A 24,719-nucleotide genomic window follows, 5' to 3' on the forward strand; every position below is an offset into this window, starting at 1 on the left:
AACGATCAGTTTCTGTTCTTTGACCCTCCAAGTTCTAATGTAGTACAATTTCATCAAAAAGTTACTACAATATTCTGAAGGACAGGTCTGTGTTCTTTGACAGTCTGAGCCCTATTTGATCTAATTTAAAACGAAACCTCTGGGGGGTGGAGGGAATCTCGCTGCCATCTAGTGAGAGGCTGTGCTTACCACAGCCGTCCTGCTCGGTGCAACGGGTGACACACAGCGCAACTTGGTTCTCTCGCAGCCTTGACGTTTCACGCTTAAACAGGAACGAACTATGCTACAGCTCTTTTACCAAGAACTACATTCTGCGCTATTAAAGCACCTGCTCCAGCCACACTTTCGCTAAAGCAATTAGCACCTTCACAGAAAGCCTTATCTGAGCCCTGGTGAGCCTTGCCCAAGTAACTTCAGTTGTATTACAGCAGACAAAATCCTTACACGTGTCTACCCCACAAAAACCAGAGCTACGACTGTTAACTACCATTCAGAGGCAGGGAACATTCTTTGCATTTCATACTAGACACACCATCTGTTTACTCACACTACAAAGCGCACCAGCAGTTCAGCCTCCGAGTGACACAGACAGGTATCATTACATGCAGTACCTTGTTCACCAAGAAAAGGTAACATTTTCCCAGGTGTCAGAGGAGGATTTGCTACCTACTGTTTGGTCTGAACTGCAACTGTAAGGCCAAATAATGCAAACTTCAAAACTCTGGTCTTCAGTGACAAATTTAGCACCTTCTCGAGAGGCAACAATGGGGATCTAGCTACATGAAGCAGTTCCCTGAATATTTGCTTTATGTTATGCTTACCCCAGCTACTCTTCACTCAGAAACTTCAAAACTTGCTCATGTACCTCAAAGGTGCAAATACAGCTCCTTTTCCTGAAAACTGGTAAGATTTGTTTTTCTCTTCCCCTTGTACGCATCTCTTAAAAATAGAGACTGAAGCTTGAATCCAAGCTTGTAGTAGTGACCTACTCTCCTACTGCAAGTTGGTCTGACCATCCTGAAAGTAACATTCAGTTTGATGTGACGGGTAGCGGTCTTTAACCGCACACTGATGGCGACAAGCTCATTTGATATAGTCCTGATAATGCTCTCTGAATACAGATGTAATTTATCTCTGCCTCTGTCGGGAGTACAGGCACAGCGACTACCTATCACTGAAGTGAATCAGAAAAAAGGTAACACTGGCTAGCACAGTTTATAGGTAGGGTTTATTTCCTCCAGCTCACTGCCCGAGGACCACAAATCGGAGGTTTGTAATTGCTTCAGAGCACAGGCAAGGACATCTCATTTCTTTTTCAGTGCAGGCAAAAAGAAAATACGCTTGACTTTGAAAGACCATATGAATTACTCACTGATGTTTTACTATATCTAACCACTATAAGGTCAGCTCACAACATGGAAGGTACACCAGTGTGTAGTCCCACCAACTTGCTAAACAAGCTGATCACATGGCTGATCATACAGCCAAGCACAAAGGGAGAAGGCAGAAACGTGACAAAAAGTGGAGAAAGGAAATACTTTCCTTTAAGTGGCAGCAGCACAAACCTAGAACAGTCTTAAATGTATCGCAACAGCTTTATAGAAGTATTTAACATTGGAGTACTTAATTCAAGCTTCGAATTCAAAGTTCCAAGAACTTTCTGGGATTTCTATTTTAACCAAAAAAAAAAAAAAAAAAAAAAAAAAAAAGATCTTTTTGAAATTGCAACAACTGTTCTTGCTTTAAAAATAGCCCTATCACATTTTGTTATGTGTTTGTATTTTCAGGTTTTTTGGACTCCAATTAGAGAAAATATTCCTTTCAGCAATCTGAAAATAACTTAGGCTGCTGTCAAATCACTAGCCAACATTTTACGCATAGAAAACTACCAAATCATCCAAGTGAACAGCTCCCAGTGGCTAACAAAAAGCTACCATTTAGCCAAGACGATGCCTTGAACATTACCTATTACATAATTTCCACATACATAACAAACTTTTTAAATCCCCATTATTATTGAAAGTTTTGATATTTACTTTATACAAAAATGTATCTGTCCGGTACCAGGTGAAGAAAAATCTATTCATATTGACAAAACATGAGCCACAAAAGCCCAGCTCTCCTTCCCCTATTCCTTGTTTTCTTCTCCTCCTTATAAAAAAAAAAAAATATTACAAAATGAAGTAAATAGTGAGAATTTGCAATACAACTCATTTGTCATATCTTTGAGAACCAGAGTTCCTGTTGGGCAAACAGCCATTATGGGGGAGTAAAAGCCCACATGTTTTTCACTGTTGCTGATAGTAAGTCAACTAAAATGGACTTAAAACTCATAGCTGAACAAGGATTACAAAAGTGTGTTACCAAAGTTAACACCTATTTCAAAAGCTTATTCTAGGGCACAGTTAGGGCAAAATGGAAATATCAAATCCTAAAAAACAAGTTCTATGTAACCTGGATGTAGAATTTTTTTCAAAGTAGCAATGGCAGCAAATTAAGCTGCAGTAGAAAAAATCTGAAGGTAACTAAGACTGCCTTCAGAGCTTGTTTGCTAACTCAGAATTCAAAGTTTTTTGTTATAAAGTTAGAAATCAACATGGGAAACTTCTGCCTAAGAGTTAACTTCTGTGAGAAAAAATAATACTTACGGAACACACTTAAGTAAGTGGAAATGCTAATCAAGTGCAGCCAATGAAAATTTGTTCCACCAGGAGTAAACAAGAAGCATGAAAGAAAAGCAAAGATACAAGCTTGAGACTACCTTCAGCAAAACCCAAGGCAAGGTCAAAGGTCATCTGCATTCCTTATAAACATTATTTGGACAAAAGAATTTGGGTATTTCTTATCCAACTCAATGCCTGCCAAGAAAGCAGCTTTCATTAACAAGTGTTAGGAGGAAGACTGAAACCTACTGATACTGCTGGCAGTTCCAAAAAGAACTGCTGCCAAACAGAAGATGGAAGGAAAAGGCATCTGTCCACCACCCTCTTAGAAACTGCTGTTAAAGTTGGGGCAAAAATGATGCTTAATAACCGTGAGTCACCGACAGTGCTGCAGCCTCTACAACTGAACTGAAGGAAAGGCTCAGACTCACCAAATACTCTAACTGAAGCATCTGCAAGCTGCAGAACAAAGCAAGCTGTTAGTCACCCTTCAACTGGGGCACTAACCTCTGGTTTCTTCTCTTATATCATACACAAGTGTATGAGAAGAAAAGAATTTTGAAATCTGTGAAAACAAGAGGAACATAAAGAAGAGGGTTTTTTTCCTTAGCTAAGAGGAGAGCAGAACATTTAAATAACAAAAGAAAATATGCCTAAGAGAACATGGAACTTACTTGCAGCACAGACAAATGTCCTTTGTCCTTTTAGTTTTAGTCCACCACCTAAAACACACCCAAAGACAAACCTACAACTTCCAAAGCTACACCTCACTGCATAATGAATGACCATTCCCCTATGTTTCAGATTCTCTGTTTTCAAGCATAAAAATAGAAAGCGGCCACCTCTTCTGGTCTGGTCATGGTTTTCCCCATTATGTAAACAAACTAGCTAACACCAAATACACAAATTACCTCATGCTATTATCACTCAAATTCTAAGCTCAGCACGAAGTCTTCACATCTTGCAATAATTAATAAGCATAAAAAGATAATAGGCTGCACCTCAAATTCAAATAAATCAACTTACAAACAAGTCTAAGCACCACAATGCTATAATAATGAAATGGTTCACACACATTTCCATGTGGCCAAGAACTCAGAGAGAATGAAAGTTTACAACTAATTTAATATCCCCTTTTTCCATATATTTCTGTTCATCTATTTACTTACATGATGATTTTAAAGAGGTTTTGGTTTAGACAGTGTGTGCTGCATCTAGGAAAAAACCAAACACAAACCCAAGAGCCTACAAGCGTTTGCCAGCAAGACAGAGTAAATGGTAATACTAATTAATACATTTAAGATCTTCCCTTTTGAGTTAAAACATATGGGAAAAGAGAAAAAATTGTCATATTTCAGGGACAGAATGCAGTCTTTAGTGGCCTAGCAATGTTTTTAAAGAATTTAAATTATACTGTGTTTGAGTTTGGTTTTCTTAAAAACCACCAGCTACTTCTTACAGAGCACTTTAAATATTCATTTTTGAGATCTAAGCTTGCCTAAAATAACTAATAAATCAAACTTAGTAAAATGCAAAAGGCCTGCTGGAAGTAATAATTAAGTACAACAATCAAACAAATGAGCTTTAAATTAAGGTTAAGTTTATATTACTCATGAAACTAGGCCAAACAGTGAATGCTCTTACTGCTGAAGAAAACCATGTATTTTCTAAGGAAGTAAGAACTATCCCTGTATCTTAAACAAGAATAAAATAGGAAACTGGAAACGAATCTAACTAAATTTACAAGTTTTTCCCATGAAATGGAAATAAACTATGAAGTGATAAACTCTGTCACCATAGCAATTTAAACACTCAGAAAACAGAAAGAGGAACTAGATCTTGCAATTAATCCCAGCTTGTTTATTTTACTTATACACAATACTAAGCCACTGACTGCACCAATGCATAAGCAACACCCTGATGTAAAACTGACTCGGAGAGGGGTGTGTGTATATATATTATAATTAAATAGTCGATGTTTATGTGTCTGAAGCACAAATAACTGGTGTAACATTTATTTATTTCCAAAAGTGGAGTAATTCTTTAAAAAGTCACAGTTAACGTCAAAGTGAAATTACAGGAGAAAATATATAAAATGTATTTTTGCATTTATATAATGCGCCATACAAACAGTAAAATGGGGCTGGAAAGTAACAGTACATTTACCAGTCACTTGCCGTTACCTTCTAAATTGTCTATGGAAAATGCAGATTTTTCTAGAAGGGGAACAAAGCAAACACTAAAGAGCTCTCATAAACCCACTCGGTTGGCTCAGACATGAAGACCATCAAATCTCTAAGAATGGGGTTTTTTTCCAGATTTTTACTACAGCTCTGGAAATAAAGAAGTTTCTAGATCTTCTCACTTGGAGGTAAGTGGGACAGCTTTGATCAACTTCAAATGCAAGCATAAGAAGCTCACTAAAGTGGAAAAAAATTACAAAACAGGTTAATAACAGAAGTTCTCAACTTCAACACAAAGGACTTGGGAATCTGGAAAGTGCAGCAAATAGTCCTGTATTCCAAGGGGGGTGGGGGGGGGGGGGGGGTGGGGGGTGGAGATGGATAATGATAATAATTTAAAAAGGACTTTAGCACAGAGTTGAAGGTCAAAGCTTCTAAGGTTATAAATGTCCTTTTTCTGAGCTTAATTGGAAAGACTGGCCTTGGACAGAATGTGTACACAACTTCCCAGAAGGAATTTCCATAGTCTTCCCTTTCCATATCAGCTTGGAAATTATGGGACGTATTCAAATTTGTCACCAAGAACTGCCTCCACACAGCTGACAAATTTATCCTAATTTAAGTAAACAAGAACGCCCCTTCTAGGGTTTCTATTAAGAAAAAAAAAAAAAAGGTTTCTGAGGAGGTGCTGCGTATAGATCTAAGAGATCTATAAAGCGATACATTTATCACAGCAGTTTTATAACCGCTGTGATAAATTAAAGAAAGGTGGAGAAGGGACAGAAGCTATATAAAGTGACTAGAGTGCAGACACTGTTGCTTCTTTTTGAGGGAGGAACAAAGAGACAAGGAACAGCTCTAGGTTACTCCAAAGAAATAAATAAATTCCTGCAAGAAGAGATTTAGGTATGAGAGTCCAGGCAAGAAAAAGTAGTGGGTTTTGTTTTGTTTAAAAAAAGGTTGTACAAAAGATCATTAGAAAGTGGAAGACAGTAATGTTAATATTTTAAAAAGTAGAGAGTGTAACAGCAGTTTCCCTACAAAATGTGTTTTGATTTTTTCAGTCCTTAGCACACACATTCAGTTTATCAACAAACAGAAACCTCGTAAATGGTAAATGTGTGGAAAGGAGGAGTCGATTTTAGGGCTTCCCCCCCGCCCCCTTTTCCTTTTTTTTTTTTTAAAAGCATCATAAGGCCATGGACCTGTTGGAATGAGTCCAGAGGAGGGCCATGAAGGTGGTCAGGGGGCTGGAGCCCTCCTCCTATGAAGGCAGGCTGAAGAGAAGGCTCCAGAAAGAGCTTATAGCAGCCTTCCTGTACCTAAATGGGCTGACAAGGAAGCTGGAGAGAGACTTTTTACAAGGGTCTGTAGTGACAGGACAAGGGGGAATGGCTTTAAACTGCAAGAGGGGAGATTAAGATCAGGTATTAGGAAGAAATTTTTACTGTGACAGTGGTGAGACACTGGCACAGGTTACCCACAGCAAGCAGCTGTGCATGCCCCATCCCTGGAAGCATATAACTGCTGCCCAGACTGCTAAAATGAATAATTAAACTATCAACTCAGAAATGTAGGTAAATTTTCAAGTACAGCGATTTCCCTTTGCTTGTACACACCTGAACCTTCCTGCTTAATTTTTACAACTTTGTGCTTTTCTCCCTGTGTGCAAGGTCTAAAGAAGTAACCATTGTACTACAGAGATAAAAAGCAAAACTGATTTTACATCAAGTGTTGTTAAATGGACACAGTAAACAAGGGGAATATATTTTAGCCTGATCTTGAGGCATCACTTGTCCATAGAGGTTTTCCAACTTCGAAAAATCATTCTTCAACTAATAGAATTACAAGTTTCAAAGTCTTCTATGGCTCATGAAAGTCTATCTCTCTGCTTTCTCCTGAACAGCAATAATACTTCCTGGTAAGCATACTTGACAGCATTTTCGCAGTCTGGCACTCAAACAGAAGCAGAGCACGAATCTTCCTTCTACTTTTTTTTGTTGTTTTTTTTTTTTATATATTTAATTCTTTCAAAATAAACCCCAGATACATCTTTATGACAATCAAAAATACTGGAAACACTGTGTCTCGTACAAGGCCCATCTCTGTAACACAAGTACCTCATCACGACTTATACAACTGAGGAAGGTTCAATTATCAGGTCATCATCACAAACCCCTACAATTATAAATGTATACAAAACCCAAATGCCTCTCAAAGATTTGGAAAAGCGCTGTCATATTCTTCTGCTCAGAAAAAGCATGGCATGTCAGCCAGAGAAGTAAGAGGAGAGAACCATGTGCTATAGGAAGCAGTATTATGACTCAACAGTAAGTTAGTACAATGTTTCTGGAGAGAAAAAAACATATTACCACTTACAATCATAAAAAGATTTGAGCAACTCTTAGAATAACGAAATTTAGTATACCATCCAAACTCTACTTTAGCTAGTTTTATTTCTCCCTACAGTGTCAGCTGAATAAAATTCACTCCCTGCATAAATGATTAGGTATAAAGCAATTCAGAACAGCTTCAACAGTCTACCCCAAAAGCCAGAAAACATGTGGGAAGAGCTAAAAAATTACGTTAGAACTTAGAAGGGTTAAGTTATAATATCCTGTAGCAAAACAAGGATTAATTTATAGAAAAGTGAAAAAATTTAAGTATGACCCAGAAGCTTCGAATTTTGGAAACATGAAGACAGCACCACTTAGTGAACGACAATCTGAGAATCAATATGCATAAAAATAAGATACACTATCTTCAATAAGTATGAAGAAAATATCTTTTCTTAAATCAGTGACTCTAGCACACACTGGAGGTATTAACAAGATCAGAATTTAACAAAGCTACATATTAGCACATTTTTAACTTAGTCTGACTACAGCAGAAATCAAACACAAAAACAACTATTCTGACAGAAGCTAACTGCTCAGACTCTTAAAACTGCTACAAGAGCAGCTGAAAGTTTCATTTTCTGCAAAGCTCTTGAAATAAATGCACCTATAAAGCAAACATTACATGTTCTAAAACCCAGAGTCTTCTCAGAGGAAAAATAAACCTCACAAGTACTCGCTCGCTCGCTCCCTCCCTCTCTGCAATTAGCAATTTCAGCAACCTCTGTAAGACGCTGACTACACTTAACTTCGTTTTAGGGGAACCTAATTACAAAAGCTTGTAACACAAGAAGTTGGAAGTCTGTAGAGTCAAATCAAAGGCAGGAAACCCCAAAACTAAAGAACGTGCAAAGAACTGGCTGTAAAACTCACACGCCTCAATTCTATTTACTGTCTCACTGCAATGTTATACCACCTTTCACCAATGGACAGGTAAAGATACTTTCTAAACAGAGTGCAAAGAAAACAAAGTTTAACAAATAAGCAGATTTGTGTATTTCTAAAGGACAGAGTTCTTCAGTGTGTGTTCACTGACAATGACCCTTTCTCAAGTTCACAGCACTTTCATTTACTGTTTTCAACATGAGTGGTCCTAGAGTAAACTGTGCTAGAGGAACTTTAAGCATGGTGTTACCTAAGTGGTTTCTGAAAAGGATTAGAAAATTGAGTATTTAGACAGATGGCAGCCAGGGCACACTACAGCTCTTAATATTGCTGTAAGTAGTTAAATCTTTGTTTGTAACAGTGAAAAATAATTTCTGCATGTGGGGCAGAAAAATCAAGCTTTTTGTGGCTTACACAAAACTTGGGAAAGATTTCTTAATGAGAATAATCAGGTAATTCTACCAGCTGGTTAAGAACGTAATTTAATTAATTCACCGCAAGTGAGACTGACTATTCAAGAACAACTTATTTCTGAGATCTTATTTTAGGTAAATTCTTAAGAAAGCAGTTCTCTATACATAGCCGATCACAGGTCTGGAACAGTTAAAATTTATTTGAAGCACAACTGAAAACCTGATGCAGTATGTTTCTACTTACTGCCCTGCTGTGATGATAATACAACAATTCCATCATGCAAGTGGAATCTCTTCAAAGTTACAACATTTAGTTTTGTAGCATAAGCACTTAGAACTCGTATACATTACTTTGCTAATTCAAATCAATGTAATATTCTTACCAGTAAACCAAAGTCTTTATTCTGTATCCAGGTCTACTAAATTATCATCTCAACATTCTGTCCAATTCCTAATACAACTATGACACACAAAAAATGTCGTTATTTTATTTCTCCTTTGTACTTTCAACTGAAACCAAAGATTCTCTCTTTTCACAGAAGCACTACATACCTCTTATCATCTATATCATATTCCTTTGCTTTTTTCCTAGTTCCTTTATTGCTATATGATCACCTACACTGATATAATGGCCTACCTCTAGTATCTGTATATATGTGTGACTCCAGAACCAAATGTGGAATTCAAGATACAGATGTACCTTGGATTTGTGCAACAAGACGACTCTTTTCTGGTTTTGCCAAATTTCAGTCCTAACATTCCATAAAACAATGTATTACCTGAAATTTTTACCATTCCAGTCTTCCATACTTCTTACAAGGGAAGCACAAAGTCCCAGTCAGAATCATGCTTCACATGCTACCAACTGTTAGAATGCAGCAACTTCTGCAATCCTCAAAGTTTTACAATCAGAAAGTATAACTAAAAACAAAGCAAACTCTTTGATTTGCTTTCCTCTTTTCATAAGTATAGGGTTGTATATATGTGGTTTAGCTGCCAATATCAGGGCTCCAAACAACACTTAGAGCCTTTTTCTTGAAAGGTAATTTAGAAACCAGGAATATATAAAATTAACTAAAATCCTGCCTTGTCATAGGCCAACAATGTAAAACCCACAAGATGTTCCATATTACTCATGGCCAGGGCAAAGTGTGACAGTTAAAACCAACATTAAAAGGACATAACGTTGCCTGAAAAGAGTTATTTGTTCGATATTTTACTTATGCCAAAAAGCACTGTAAATCATGTGCAAGATAATGTTCCTCAAACATTGGGGTTTTTTGGCCAATACATTTAGTCTATACGCAGTGTCATGACAGGTGTGAGGTGAATGGGAATCTATACAAAACAGTCATGAGAAAGAAAAAGAGGAAACGATAAATTAGAAAATACTGACACTGCAGAGAAATTACTACAAATTAACAGCAAATTGAAACTAAAGAGACAAAAAGAGACATTAAAAACAGAAAAATAAAAGGAAAAAGGGAGAGGCGCTAGATAATAGTGGATGGACACTAGAACAATGCAGGTAAAATAAGCCATGGTCTCCTACAAATCTGGAACAGCAAGATGACAACCAAAAGAAACTAAACCAGAAAGAGCAAGCAAGAACAGCAGCTACAGCACATTTTTCTTCATTTGTAAGAAAAATGTTACAATGAAATACACACTAACATTAACTGATTTCTGTGAACATCTGTCTCCACTGGTCACAATATCCACTATCTTTCCTCCTTATATTAGCCTTCTGCTCATCGCACAGAAACCAGATTACTGATACCCTAATTCAGATTAATTCCGCAGCCACCTATCAACTTTTCTTTCCAAAAATTAAATTCCATCTAGCTTTATAATAATTGTCAGGTAAGCCATGCTGAAGTTCTATGGATGTTCTTCCAAATTTAGTCTTCCTACATGATTTTAGGTTGCTTTAGGATTATTTATTCACTATCAGGTCTACTATTGAAACCAATCTAACCTTATGCTTTTTGCTGGTCACCATTGATCACTTTGAAAATGTTTCAGGAGACAGACAAAAGGAGGACAAAATTATTTTTAAGTTAAAAAAAGTTAAATCTATTTGCTCGCTTGCCCTTATATTAATAAAGAAAATGATACAGAAACCTAAACATGGTTTGTGAATGTAAACCCTGATATGCTTGGGTGCCGCACGAAACCTACCCAAGCAGAACAGAAATAAAAGTTTATTATTACTACTCAGCAGAGAACCTTACAAAAATCAATTTAATCCATTACTTCTTCAGATGCATAAAAGTACACTGAAACAAAAGCCAAGAATGTAGAAGCCAGGCCACATACATAATCATCAAAAGCAGCTAGTAAAAAGAGGAGCTGAGAAGCAGACATCCCCATGCATCAAAAACGTTCCAACCATTTGTGGAAAGAAAGGTGCCTGATCTTCAATTGGGAAAGAAAGGCCTGAAAACACTGGTGAGATTTTTACCACTACCACTCCCGCCCAAAGGTACCATCGCTCGTACTTCTTATAACTACTGCTAACCATGTAGTTGCAGTATTTCCAACCACCGTAAGCTACAGGAACAGACATCTTGTAAAAACCAGAAAAATTATTATGATATATTTACTAGTAATCATGATTTTAAATTGAGAAAGTCAGCAATGGTCAGACTGCAAAATCCACATACGTAATTTAAAAGTTAATCAGATCAGCACTCTCATTTAACTTTCAAGTTAGCGCTGATGTAAGTGGAGGTGGACTGCAGCCTCTCTAAGATATATAAAGGGGGCACAGAGGAAACACGGAGAAAAGACTTCTTATCACGGCCGGTAGTGACAGGACAAGGGGCAATGGTTTCAAACTCAAAGAGGGTAGATTTAGATATTAGGAAGAATTTTTTTATAATGAGGATGTTGAGATACCGGAACAAGTTGCCCAGAGCAGCTGTGGGTGCCCCATCCCTGGCAGTGCCCAAGGCCAGGCTGGACGGGGCTGGGGGCAGCCTGGGCTGGTGGGGGGGGGGGGGTCCCTGCCCATGGTGGGGTGTTGGGACTAGATGGTCTTTAAGGCCCCTTCCCACCTGAACTATTCTATGATGCTGTGACTGTATGACCTCCAGAGGTGACTTACAACCTAATCATCTGATGGTCCTCTTAGCAAGTTTTTTATTCTCTTGTCTCTGGAATACGAGTAAGATGTAGGTAATTACACTTTAAAATACAGCTGAGCCCATTTGTTTTAGTATGCAATTTCTTATTTCAGAGAGTAAAAAAAACAGTATTCAAAAGCTAGACTGCAATGTAAATGCAATATAAGCAAAGTACACACTTTGTGTTAACATTGCCATTTCTTGACTCAGAGTACTCCCAGTGTAACTAACGGAAAAAGAAACCCGTGTTATATAAATTCATGCATTTGTAAGGAAATGTTTGAGGATGGTATTTCTGTATTATGCAGCACTGACAGAAAAAAAATTAAAAAAAAAAAAATGTATTACTAGTAGGGAGGACTCAAACTGCAGGCTCTTCTTCAAACAGTAAATTAATTTCAGCTCCCAGCAGAGAACATGATTGCTTGAGCTGCCTGAACATACTCCCAACAAAATCGATCGAGTCAATCACAACAGGCAGTCAAGGCCATATACCTGGCCAGTTCCCAGGCCAGAATTACACTCCCTGCTTGTTGACTGGCAAATTTCATAGCCACTGGGTTCCAGGCTATTTTTCCCTCCCCCCCTCTTCAGAAATTACAAGGGTTACTACGAAGTTACTATGATGCACAGTATGCAGCTATACCACACTGCCAGTTACTTCAGCAGCCCTAGGAATGTAGAGTTTCATCTTCTGAGGGCTACTGTAGATGTTTTTAAAGAGAAAACACCTACTAGATTTGAACGTTCCATATGACTGTCAACCACTACAGGGAGACAGGAAAAAAGAAAACCTGCCAGCAATTTCTGAGCTTGCACACTTCTGAAAACCAGTCATGAGAAACATAATCAAAACAGTGCCCACCACTCACTAACATGATTTTGAAACCAGGAAGCCAAAACAGCCATAGACAAATGCACCCTACATTTAACTAAAACATACTAGTGCAAAATAAAAAAATCTTTCATGTTCTATAAACAGAGGAAGATTGAGTATCTGTACAGCACCTAAATGAAGACTGTTGTATTGAAAGGATAATGACCTCCTAAAACCTATGACCAGAATCCAATGCCTCCTCCACCAAGCCATCCTGAAACACACACAGTTTTTGTCTCCATTACCTGTTTCTAAAATGGGGATAGAAGTGCTTCTCTAACCCATGATAACTGCAAGAATAATTACACTAAAAATGAAAGAAAGATTGGAATACTATAGGTGGTGAGTCTTAAAACAAAACTGTATCAATGTATCTAGTTTTAATTTTACTACCAAAATACAAAGACTAATTTCGCATGTAGTTTTTCCCTATCTGTAAAATGGTCCCACTCTAGTCATCACTGACACTTTAAAACATGCAGAGCACCCCTGAATGCTTTTCTTCAAAAAGGCAAAATTATGGCTATCTGAAATCAGTAAGCTGAAGACAAAAAACAACTGAGATTTTTAGTCAGGCCACTTAAATCAACTAATTTCCACCTCATTTTTCTGAAATAACAAAAGAAAAAGCTTTCACTGGTAAACTGTCTTTCAGTTCATGGATTAAATGAAAAAAAACCCAAAACATTCTGTGTTATATGCCCACTAAGCCAAGCAGTCCTTCAGCAAAAATAAGTCAAAGACATTATATCCCTATTATTTTTAATTAACGCTTAGATAGCCATACCTCCTTTACACAGATTGCAGAAAAAAGATTTCAACATCCCCACTCCCCCTTCAACTTACATACTTCCAGCCGTAAAAACACGGTTATCCTTAATGTTCAGACAACAAACAAAACATACACAATACATTTAAATAAGAACATAAGAGCAGAGAGGAAAGCCTCAAACATACAGAAGTTTGTTTATACTCGGACACGAGGAGCCCTAAGACATTTCAATTCTGAGCAACAACTACTGTGTATAAAGCCCCCTAACAAATTCCTTGTATGTGCAAGGATACAGGAGACCGGCAATGCCCTTCATCTATCCTGTAGAACATTAACACTGGACAGCTTTTAATCTTTCATACCACATCAACAGATTCCTCTAGAGTATTGGTGAGCAGTAGCAGGCTGACCAGGTAGACAACCTACTCTTTCAGATTAAACATCTATTATATTTTTCCTCATAATTATGTGAGACTCAATCCCGACATCCAAGTCCTCAGCAGTCCCACAGCCCTATGCAATGGAGAAGATGTGGTTTATAGGGGACCCCTAAAAGGAGCATTAAATTCATTATACAGAAATTTATAGCTTTTGACGTTTTGTTATGAAGTAACAGCACAGAAGACTTTGCTAAACTACAAACCTGATCATGTTTATGACACACATGTATATGCATGTACACACACATATATCTATGTACTTATGTATGTGTATATATGTAAGTACATATATACATACACATACAAATGTACTTGTATGTAGATAAATAAGCAATACATATGCACGTATAGAGAGCACATAGTTGCAGCTACAGCAAATTAAACAGTCCATGAAGCAACAACCGGCTTAGATAACGTGACATGAAGAACAGGTCTAAAGCAACAGAAGATGAAGATGTTTCACCAACAGCACCCAAACCTCTCCCATGGACACTGCGAGACTGTAACAATATGGTTCTGCCCCTAAAAAACACAGAACGCAGCTAGTGTACAGTAACTTCTAAAATTAACTGTATGCAGTTAAAAAATAAAACAACACACCTGCTAGGACATCACTTCAGAATACAAAATAAATCATGCCTAAACATAACTATACATATGATTCTTCGGTCCCACAAGCGCCAGCAAATGAGCCGCGGGCAGCCGGTGCGGTTCAGATGCCAGACTGGAGACACCGGGCACACCTGCAGTCACACACACGGCTGACAGAGGCCAACGTGACCAGCTCCGGAGGGCCGCCGGTGGCACCAGGCAGCTCCGCCCGGGATGCACACCGCCCGAGGAGCGCCCGCCGCCCGCGCAGCGCGCAGGGGAGGCCGCGGGGGTCCCCGCCGGGGCCCGCCGCGCGGCCGGCACCGCTCACCCCGCTCCCGAGGGGCACGACGGCCCCCGGCCCCCTCCCCGCGGGGGGGGCTGCTGCCGGCCGCCCGGCCCCCGCCCCAGCAACAGGGCCCCGCACCCGGCCGGCCCCACCTGCCCCCCCCCCCCTTTCCCAGCCGCCCGCAGCTGGAGCCGCCCCCCGCCCGCGCCCCCCCGCCGGCGGCACAGGGAGGGGTGCGCCGCCCCCGCGCGCCGGGCCGGGCCGGGCCGCAGCGGGGCCGCAGCACCGCACCCGCCCACCCCCCACTCCCCACCCCGGCGGCCGCGCCCCGCCACTCAGCGGTTTGCGGCGGGGGGGAGCGGCGCTGAGGGGAGCCCCCCTCCCCCGCCCGGCTCGCTCGGGCCTCCCGCCCCTGCCGCCGGCCCCGCCGCCCCCCGCGCTCACCGGACGGCGGGCCTCAGTGCGGCTGTGCCGGCAGGCCGGGGCAGGCGGCGGTCGCCCGCCGGAGCCGCGTCCTTTCCTGCGGCAGCGGCGGCGACTTGTCAAAGAGAAAACATGACGCGGGCGGGAGGCGGCGGCGGCGGCGGGAGGCGGCGAGATCTCGCGGGGCTGCCGCGCGGGTCTCGCGAGGCGCCGGCCGCTCCCCGCCCCCGCCGCCGGAAAGCCCGGCCGCCCGCTGCCCGGCCGCGGGGGGGAGCCGCTGCCCGGCCACGCCAGCGCCTCCGGGAGCGGGGCCGGGCGGGACCCCGGCGAGAGCCGCGGGGCAAGCGGGGCGCAGGCAGCGCCGCGGGAGGCGGGGCAGCCCCGGCCCATCCGCAGGGCAGGGCTGGCGCCCGGGCCGCTCTTCCCCGGCCGAAATGGAAGCCCGCCGCTGGCACCGGGAATGAAAACCACTGCTCTCCTGACGGGCAAGGCACAGCAGGCAACCGCTTCTGCATCAAAGTGGCCTGAGAAACCGGTATGGGGCGTGAATCCTGCCACGCGGCTGAGGACAGCGACCGAACAGATGCACTGGGGAGTCAGTGACGGGAAGGGCAGCGGATGCTGGATGCAGGGACGGAAAGCGCAGAAGAGGCAAAATGGGTCGCGTCGGCCCGCGAGCAGGTGTATACTGCAGAAGAAAACCTCGGCTTAAACAAAATGAACATGACAAGTAGTAAAAGCGTCACTGGGGGATTGAAATTCTAAAATAGGAAAAGCCTAAAATCAAGACGGAATTGCAGGCTAAGGCAGTGGCAGAAACCATGACGTGCCAAGTATGACCTGTGAGACCACACCAGCAAGAAGCAACACAATGAGTGATTTCAGTTACACCCACTGCGACTAGACATGGCCCACACAACGGCAGGGATGTCATGACTGAATTAGTATACATTGTTATCGACTTTCATTAAACAAACAGGAAAACAAGAGAAGCAAGAGAAAAACCTCCGTGCAAGAAGCAACTGCATGCGCACTGGGATCCATCAGCCTAAGGCAGGAACACAATGGAAGTTTACAAACACTGGTGACATGAACAGGGAACAATTCTTTAGACCTCTTCCAATCGAAGAGCTAGAGGCTAACCAGTGGAACTAGTAGATGTCAAATTCAGAACAAGCAAGAGAGTGATTTCTTCATACACAATTCAGCTGTGGAACACCCTCCAGCAGGACACTATGAGCAAAAGTTTGCCTGGACTCTAAAGGAACTGGAGAAAAACAAGAAATAAAAATAAATACATCACAGACTAGCAGACACCTCTGGCTGAAAAGTGCCCTGACCTACAGAACATCGAAGGCCATAGAGTATTTGGGGGGACATTACTATGTGCTTGCTCTTGCCTTTTCTTCCCTAGGCATCTTCTGACAGCTGTCCTCAGACATACGGAACCCATGGACCAGCATTCCCATCCTCATGCCCTTGTCCTCCAGCCTGTCTTTGCCACGTGTCTCCTCAGTATAAGCCTCCCCTTCCAGCCCAAAGCACATACCCTTAATAGTTTATTCTGAGGTATAATGTGGTTAGGGGATTTACTAAGGGTAGAGCTCAGCTCCCTGGAAGGGGTCTCATACTTCACAGCTCAAGTTCCAACTATAATCCGATCAACTAGCAACTTTGGAGGCAGATCCCAGCTATTCACAGCTCTTTACTCTGTGTCCCCCTAAAAGGCTACTCATGGATTCACAGTTCTTAGCAGCAGAATAAAACACAAGTGCCTTGCTTTGAAAATAGTCTTTGACTCAACAGAGCTAAAAAACACAGACCAAAAAAAGTCTCTTGTTAGCAACTTACGTGTGTAATATCAACCCACAGAACAATGGCCAAGACAACCCATTTTTGTTCAAGAAGCCTTAAGTCTTTTTAGTTTTGTACCCCTAACCACAATGGGTAATCATTTGCCTAAAGCCACAGTCAAACCCTGCTGAGAAACAGCAGCTTCTTTGTTGATGAGAACACCTGTGCAAACAAACCACCAAAAATGGGGTAAATTATGAAAACATGTTAAAGCCTTCTTTAAGTATTTAACATATGCCAGCTAAAGGATGCTGTGTAAGAAATAAACTTCAAAAAATCCAACAGATAACATCAAAACACATTCAGTTCAGAACTCTCCAGCAGATCTGCCATTCCACAGAACAGAAAGCAGAATAGACACACTAAGCAGTACTCCTCAACATGCTAACGTGCCCCACACCCACATGCTTATGTTAACCACAGCATGAAGACAAACCTTATCACTAACTGCAGGGTTTTATGGCTTGCAGGCTCCATCAGCAACCAAGCATTGTACAGTTCTCAAGGAATTCCTCTTAGGTTTGCAAAACGTTTAATGTTTTTAAGTTATGTACACTTTAATATTAAGTTCACAAAGCTGCAAGGTTTTCTTGCTCTGTTTGTCATGTCTTGACACAGGCCATCGATCACCTTGCAATACCAAGTGTAGGACTTTCATCTTGCAACCGGGCTGTACGCAGATGTATCCGTCTGCTTCGACAGAGGCTCACTGATCTCAGAATGTGTGTTATACTGCAGACACAACGCAGCCGCTTTACAGACTGGGACCTGAGGTGCCAAGAACATGAGAAGAATAAAGGAAGCAAATTAATAGTAGTTTTCTAAATTAGAATTTAGAATAAATATCTTTTTAAACAAACATGATGACTATAATATAGACTGTTGTAATTGAAGTACCTAATTTGCTAAGATGCCTTGAAAATCTTTGCCACGTGATTTCCCATCATTACTGTTGCAAAAGAGCATGCTACCAACTAAACGTGGGGGTAAGTTGGGGGACAACAACAACAAAAAAAGGAAAATGCAGTTCGGTATACCCAACCTTCACAAGGTTTTCAGCTGACAGAATGCTGCCAACGTCCCAAAGGACAACCACTGCAATTTATCCTTGAATTCTCCCATGAAGCTTGTATATTAGATAGCAATTGTTAGTATTTGGTACTAACCACAATCTTTGATGAGTCTCAAACAGCCTCTAGAAGTGACTTCCCCAGTTTCTCTGTGAGTCCGGGAGGGCTCTTTTAAGAGCTGGAGCCCCACTCACTGGGGACTACGCTGCTTGAGCTACTGTCTCACTTACGGCCAGCTGGCACTCAGGATCTCCCTGACTCAAAGAAAACCCAGGATGGCAAGTAACACAGGATAAGGAGGCCCTATTCCATCTCCCTGTACTAAACAAGTAAGTATTGTCAAAATTCCTGAGAACCCCAAATGAAGCCGCATCCTGGTCTACAGCAGTACCAGTAGGTCTAAAAGTAAGGATGTATGTAAGGGGAACAAGATCCACATCTGCTCTGACATTGCCTATGGCTGTCACTAGAAATCTGCCACCTTGTGAGAGTCAAACCATCATTAAATGAAAACATAGCACTTCCATCCTTTGGAAATTGCAGGGGCTCACAGAACTCTTTGAGGCACCCTGAGGACACATCAGAGGAAAGATCAGCCCTCCAGCCACCTGCAACTACATTATTAACAGGATGAAAATAACAACAAAAGTTGGGAAGAGTTTTATGGGAGAACCCCAAACATAAGACCAGGAAAACTCAAATCACAGCTTCTCAGTGGGCAACATCTCTCATCCTGTCCCATACCACCACCCACTCCCTTCACAGCAAGCACAAGCTGAAGTCTTCAAAGCATACAAATTTGTAGACTTCAGCAGGTAATGCCCAGACTGCAGGACATTCACACTCAATTTCTATTTCCAAGACAGTCTCCATCTTAGCTTCAAAGCATAGACAGAGGCCAGAAAAAAGCCCATGCAATCATGCAAGTTTCAAGGGAAAGGAAGCTGTAGGTACTACCTTCATTAGTTCTGTGCTCCCACCTCTTTTTTTTAAAACAGAAATAATCCTTCCTGACAACTGCAGATCTCTCAAGTCCCACCTCCCCAGCTTTCCTCCTTCCCAGCTTCACTTGGACTATGGCAGATTTCCTCTAACATTCAACTGTGCAAAACCTGTTTTACATCAATGATTTCCTATTATTTTATATGAGTTGCTGCATTATTTGATTTCAATGTATTGTTATGTAATCCCATCAAATGTACTTTTAATCTTGGGCAACGACGAGAAAGATATGATAATGAAAGAACAATGCGCATGTTAACATCAAGTCCTTTTTCTAAAACTGTTAGTAATTATCCTTTATTTTTAGTAACCGCATTTAACTCTTTATTGTCTTCTGATCCAGACATTATAACAGGGCTATGACCAATTCCACTCATTGTTTTTTCTAAATCTTTTTTTGTAATGCGATGTCTAGGGCAGGACCCAACATTCAGCATTAGACTATGCTATTTATCTAGGGCTTGTTCTTAACTACTTCTCCACAATGCTGGATAATTTTGCGTCATTATAGAAAACTGGATTTATATATGTAGTATCCCAGTTAACTGTGTTTTGCTTTTACTGACTTTTTTTTCCAGCAGACATTGCTAACATTGGCATGCCTTGCTGTTGTCATGGCAATGAAAGAAGTCTATATGTCTCTGGATGTGACTCAGAAATCATTTTATACAGAAATGGGACAACAATTAGAATAACAGATATTGGATGTTTCTATGCCACCGGTTAATAAGTGGTCAATGGGGAAAAAAAGAAAGAGCCCAAACCAGCAACAAAAGACACTGAACATAAGCTCCTTGATTGGAAACAAGACACTAATTGCTATTTGTGAACCAATCTCACAATTAGGGCTGTGTGGGTAAAGCTTTGTCACTGTCAAGTGTTACTAAAATCACAGTGATCTGCCTGTGCAGTTACTTAACTAGACCAGGACCCAGATTTGCCCAAGTAAATGCTGCTCTTGATGTTCAGAAGCACATGAGAAGATTCTTGCATACTCATCCCAATAAAGAAAGGTCTTGAAACAATTTCTCTTTGAGGGCTCATTCAAAGGCAGGACACTTCTCTTGGCCAACAAGTTCACAATTTACACGAGGCAAAAGAAAGAGAAATACTTTAGAGAGGCAAGCTTACCAATGAAAGGATGAGGAAGGGAGCTTGTGTCAGTCACTGATCAGGTGTGGAAGAAGCAGTTGCAAACATTAACACAACCAAAGCCAGCCTACACCAGTCTATGAAGCGTCTGGAAGAACTGATTGCTAAGCTAAAAATACTGTTCACCTATGTCTTCTACATGTAACTCATCACAACACTAGCTCTCTTCTGGTGGATCCAAGGTATATGAGGTGAGCCGTTATTAGAACATTTTGGCTGTGCAGGGATACCAAGTGTGGAGGCACTGAAATATATGCATCTGTGTCAGTCACTAATTTCATCTTCTGACTCATGTTCTGGAGTGACAGTTCTTCTGCATGGCACTTCCCGCTCACACCAAGCTGAGCCATACTACACGTAACTTATTAGAAAGCAATCTAAAGCCACATCCACACAGCCAGCTGGCTCTTACCCCAGTACAAATCATCACTGCCACAGAATCAGCACTTCCAGGGCTCAGGATTGCAGGTGGCTTTGTCACTTTTCTTGCACTGTTGGACCCCAACACTCTGTGAAATGCAGAGTAGGAATCAGTCTGAAGTAACCTGAGATTTAAGATCTAATTCAACCTGTCACCATCTCTCCCTTTCTTTAGCTAGCTGGTAACTTTTTCAAACTGTTTTCAAACACCAGGGCAAGCCAGTCTGGGTGAAACAGTGATCGGCACCTCAGAAATGCCACTGGCCCGGCCAAAGCAGGAAACATGTCAGAGAACAAAGGGGAAAAATACATGGGGAACAGGAGAGGTTTGTACAAGAAGAGAACAAACGAGAATATAAAGTGCAAAATAAAAGGATTATTCATGAACAACTAAGTAACAAGTAAATTCATACACAAGACTAATTCCAAACTAATCTATGCATGGGTACAACACATTTCAAGCACATGTAGCAAGAAGATTATTAGAACTTCAAAAGGATTAGTAATTCACATTAGCTGAATATCATAGTATCCACTGCACAGCCAAAGTGCAGCTTAAATATTGTGTCAATAATAATTACATGCATAAAGATATTAGAAAGAGTTAAACCATAAATGACCAATGGTCAAAGTACCATTCATAGGATTCCCACTGCCCAGTGGTACTCCTGCCAGTTGCTCACAATACCTTTAGGGCCTTAAGAGTCAGTTTTGGTCTTCTGCTTTAAGAACCACTGTTGCACAACCCTGCAGTCTGTCCTCACTTCATATGCCTTTAGCAGCAGTTACGAAGAGAAAAGCACTTGTCACAAGTGCTCCCCCTCCCGTAGCTCTCCCTACTCTGTAAGCAAGGCAAACCAAGACCTCTAAATAGAAATACAGAAAAGAGGTAACACAGAGCTGTAACACCACCTTTCTGCTTACTACTGGAGCACACAGATGCAAGCAGACTGAGACTAGCTGTCCCTTTGCATTTAAAGTGGAGAGGTTACCCGGCCATCATGGCCCTGGAGCCACAGAAGCAAACAGACGGGTTAGTCTTGGCATGACATAGGGGGATGTACTGGAGAACTGCCAAATATAGTACGCAAGAGATGTGTGCCTGTACACATTAACTTAATGCACAGTAAACTCACTGCTGTTCCAAAAAGGAGCAGCCACAGTATTTCACGAGTTAATATTTACGAAGCGTTGCATCATACGAAACTGGACTTGTTTGTTTCTAGCCAGCACTAGCATTCTGTTTTGCTTCACAGATATTCTGGAGGTGAAAAATTTAAGGAATAAAGATTAAAATTAAAATTTATGCAGTCGTAAGCACAGCACTGATCCAGTCTCCATTTTCATAAGGAGAAAAAGAAGCAACACTTAATTAGTTTACCTAGAGGGCTTCAGTTGAGCGAAAAGCTTCCATTTTTCTCATTGAGGCCACCTGACCTTGAGTAAGTCCCCTTCCTAATTACTCCTCTGTGAAGTGGGCATAATGCCACTACTTAGACGTATAGCTTGCTTTCCAATTTCTTCAATCCTTTTGCATAAAGGCAAAGTATTACTATACCATAATTGTTCCATGCAAGATCCTATACATGACATCTTTCAGCAAGAGGCATTTAATTTTGTATGTCAAAATACAGCATTAATTTTATAAAAGTCATTAATAAATATTAAGCCTAGGAAAATAAGCATTTCTTTATAGTTGTGATTGTTTCCTTTTTCTTTGAAGAATACATATGCATAAAAGTGGTAAAGCTATCCTCAAAACTAACAACACTCAAACACTACGGTTACACACAATATGCAGGTTGTCTGTGCCACATGAAGCCTGAAGGCCTGGAAGATATTGTAAAACATCTTGCCTGCACAGCATATTCTAATGCATTGTTTAGCATTCTTAAAAATAATGACATCTTCCATTTTCTCTAGCAGACCGTGCCTCAGATTAAAAAAAACCCAACATATATATCCCCAAGGGAAAAAAAAAACCAAAACAAAGCAACAAATCTCTATTTTCTACCCAGAATTCCTCTTTCTGAACATAAGCTACAAAAGCAATTCACTCTTCTCCAAGTTTATCATTTTTGCAGCTCTGACAGCTATGTCACTTCCTTGCTTATGCTCTATTCCACCAATTCACTAACTATTTTTTCCTTTTTTCCTATTAGTTATTCCTCCAAACCCTAAACTTTTTTTTTAAATGTGACTTTTCTTTGGCTTCTGTCAGTTCATTGATATTTTTCTAGTCTTTAACTGGAAGTGAATATTCTAACTGTTGTCTGAAAGCTGTACAATGGGGAATTATCCTTCTGCTTTCATGAATCAATGACTACTCTGTAAGGCGAAAAGCAGTTTTTCTCTTCCCATTGTTTTCACATTTCCTCTCATTCCATTTGTTCTTGCATTCAATTTTTTCCAGCAAGCACCACAACACAAATAATACCCTCCTGCACCTTTCACTCTGAGCTCTCGAAATGTTTTTCAAAAGGAATCATCTTTCCCTTACAGCGGTAAAACACAAGGTATAAATAGGATAATTATCTCATCCCTATATGTCTAGCACAGGTTGTGTTCCAGCTCAGCATGTTACCCAATATTCCACTTTTAAAGGAAACCCCATGCTCATAGTGGTCTTAAAAGAGACCAGCAAAGTTACAGCACTGTTTTTTTCCTGTCCCACGTAGCTTCTTCGGCTGCTACCACTACAGTACATCACTGCTTCTGGGGAAGGAAAGTGCCCACTCACAGAAAAGACATGGAAATACAAAGGTCACTTTCAAAATGAATACTGGAAAGCAATCTTTCACACGGAGCACTATCAACATCTTCTTTCAGAGAGGTAAAAACTGAAGCCTAGACAGATGAAGCAACTTTTCCAAGGCTATTCTGGAGTTTCAGGGTAGAACTTGGAGCAGAGCCAGGAATACACCTCTAGTCTCCACAGGCCCATACTAGGGTTTAACCCAAAAGTCCAGAGGTCCTGCTCACAGGCATCTGAATTTGTACATGCCACAAAGTCCTGGACTTGACAGACACAACCACAGAGCAACCAACAGACATTTCCTCTTTGCCATAGCTAACTCGGCCCCAAACCACCCAGAAGAGAGAGAAGCCAAAACATTTATATTGTGAATCACCAATAAACACTTCAACCAATTAACAAGTTGGTAAAAGACCAATACAGCTGTGCTGATCAGGGGGTAATCATGTCTGTCCCAAACTACTTAGGCGGGTAAATGGCTAGGATTGATGCCACTGGCATCAATAGGGAGGCACATATTCACATCTTCTGTTCTTGCATTATTGGTACTCTTTATGATAGCACTTACTAACACTACCACCTCAAAAAAACCAAACCAAAACAAAAAAAAACAAAAAACACCGAAGCCCCATCTAGTCCTAGAATCAGACAGGCAGCAACGTCAAGTCAAGACAAGCTTCAGCGTGCACAACTTGAAGATATTAGTTCACTTTTTAAATACTAAAGGGGGGAAAAAATGGTTTTCTGGAACCAGTCACATAGCTATCTGCAGCTATTTCTAATTTGTCCTGAATCATCTGAATTACAGAAATAACTTCAGCCTGAATAATCATCCAGCTGAGAAAAACATCAGAATCTGAGCTGGGAACTTGTTTATTGCTTCTCAAAAATGAGCTGAAGTGCATTCTTGGGGGGTTTGGGGGTTAAGTGTTTCTGGTCTTCTGTGTGTTATGGACGTACAACAAACGCATATTTGAGCAGTTCATAATAACAGGTTTGGGACTGGAAAAGTCAACAGGACAATTTTCTGTGTGCGCGCCTTGGAAAAGAAGAACGCATGCTCTGAAGTATGTTCTGTTCTTTTACCTAGGGATGGTAAATTGTAATACCTGTTCCTGATGGATAGTACTTTTTGAAGCATGTGACCAGAGAACATAAGTGTTTTGCCAGGAAATAAGAGAGGAATAAGAAGCAAGGAGGATAAGGCAAGAAGCCAATCAATACACTGTGGCAAACTCCTGCACACATGCTACGTCATGCCTGAGACTTTTTCCCACAATTTTTCTAGATGTGAAAAAGCCAATAAAATCCTATCATAAACACTTTACAGTAGGTATAGCAAGGAAGTGCTAAAACTATTCTTTCTTTAATTGTATCTTTTCTTGTAAGGCCAAGTGTTTGCTTGG

At 40.9% G+C, this 24,719-nt stretch overlaps 1 protein-coding gene across 1 annotated transcript in view; it reads right to left on the bottom strand.

Moving 5' to 3' along the window:
- HERC1 (HECT and RLD domain containing E3 ubiquitin protein ligase family member 1) overlaps positions 1-21,611 on the bottom strand; it is a 109,841-nt gene extending 88,230 nt beyond the window's left edge. The window contains 3 exon segments of the mRNA XM_037396088.1: positions 17,351-17,682; positions 20,551-20,647; positions 21,471-21,611. The gene's annotated coding sequence lies outside the window, so the exon portion shown is untranslated.
- Between the last annotated feature and the right edge of the window lie 3,108 nt (positions 21,612-24,719).

This window comes from Falco rusticolus, chromosome 7, assembly GCF_015220075.1.
Source record: "Falco rusticolus isolate bFalRus1 chromosome 7, bFalRus1.pri, whole genome shotgun sequence".
NCBI classification, from domain to species: Eukaryota; Metazoa; Chordata; class Aves; order Falconiformes; family Falconidae; genus Falco; species Falco rusticolus.